General features: G+C 31.3%; 1 long non-coding RNA gene across 1 annotated transcript; it reads right to left on the reverse strand.

Annotated features, from left to right (window-relative positions):
* Window positions 1-304: 304 nt before the first annotated feature.
* LOC136043476 (uncharacterized) lies at window positions 305-1,317 on the reverse strand. The gene is made up of 2 exons (XR_010621626.1): window positions 1,211-1,317; window positions 305-424 (listed from the first exon to the last, which is right to left on the reverse strand). It is a non-coding gene; the product is annotated as an uncharacterized LOC136043476 (long non-coding RNA).
* Window positions 1,318-1,622: the final 305 nt, after the last annotated feature.

Genomic DNA, 1,622 nt, shown 5'->3' on the forward strand with positions numbered 1-1,622 from the left:
GGGGGGGGCGCGAAGCGCCCCCACCAACTAGGTGTTGGGGTGGCACGAAGCGCCACCCGAACAGCTAGTATAGATATATATATAAGCCCCCCCGCGAGCGTAAGTTGTTACGCGCCATATTAGTTACGTGCCATTGTAGTTGTGTCCCTGTGTCCCACTACAGGTTTACCGACTCTTGAATATGCAACATATAATTGTCCATTTTCTTCTTTTGTATTAATGCTAAAGCCAACATTCGAACCTGGAACCTCTCGGACCTAGAACCTCGGACCTTCTCTGTGTCCCCGTCGTCTTTATATATCCCCTCCTTTATTTTTCAGTTTTTTCCTTTTTTATTTTTTTTTCTTTTTTAGTTTTTAGTTTTTTTTAGTTTTTTACCTTTTTTTAGTTTTTTTTAGTTTTTGGTTTGTTTTGTAGTTTTTACCTTTTTTTAGTTATTTTTATTAGCTTTAGTTTTTTTTTCTTTTTAGGTTTTAGTTTTTTACCTTTTTTTTACTTTTTTTAGCTTTTTATTTTTTTATTTTTTTGTTTTTTTTTGTAGTTTTTGTAAGGTTTAAACCTGGAACCTCTCGAACCTAGAACCTGGAACATACCGCGTTAACAACTCAGCTACATCAGCTTGTATACTTTCGTTTTTGAATTGGTATATGATGAAATAATTCAGACATCATATGCGGACAGACAGACAGACAACCCACAAACAACTTATTTTTATATATATAGAAGATATATATATATATAAGCCCCCCCCCGCGAGCGGTAAGTTGTTATGCGCCATATTAGTTACGTGCCATTGTAGTTGTGTCCCTGTGTCCCACTACAGGTTTACCGACTCTTGAACATGCAACATATAATTGTCCATTTTCTTCTTTTGTATTAATGCTAAAGCCAACATTCGAACCTAGAACCTCTCGGACCTAGAACGTCGGACCTTCTCTGTGTCCCCGTCGTCATTTATATATCCCCCTGTGCCTTGTTTTTTGCTTTTTTAGTTTTTTTTTCTTTTTTTCTTTTTAGTTTTTTTTTGTAGTTTTTACCCTTTTTTTAGTTTTTTATTTTTATTCTTATTTTTTTTAGTTTTTCTTTTTCTCCTTTATTTTTCAGTTTTTGCCTTTTTTAGTTTTTTTTTCTTTTTTAGTTTTTAGTTTTTTTAGTTTTTTTACCTTTTTTAGTTTTTTTTTAGTTTTTGGTTTGTTTTGTAGTTTTTTACCTTTTTTTTAGTTATTTTTATTAGTTTTTAGTTTTTTTTCTTTTTTAGGTTTAGTTTTTTACCTTTTTTTTTTACTTTTTTTTAGCTTTTTTTATTTATTTTTTTTTGTAGTTTTTGTAAGGTTTGAACCAGGAACCTCTCGAAACCTAGAACCTGGAACATACCGCGTTACCAACTCAGCTACATCAGCTTGTATACTTTCGTTTTTGAATTGGTAAATGATGAAATATTCAGACGTCATATGCGGACAGACAGACAGACAGACATAACCCCACAAACAACTTATTTTTATATATATAGATAAGTTGTCTGTGTCTTATGTTTGTTACAATTTGTCTGTTACACCAGATTAAATCTTCTATATATATATATATATATATATATATATATATATATATATATATATATATAT

Source organism: Artemia franciscana, unplaced genomic scaffold, assembly GCF_032884065.1.
Source record: "Artemia franciscana unplaced genomic scaffold, ASM3288406v1 Scaffold_6444, whole genome shotgun sequence".
NCBI classification, from domain to species: Eukaryota; Metazoa; Arthropoda; class Branchiopoda; order Anostraca; family Artemiidae; genus Artemia; species Artemia franciscana.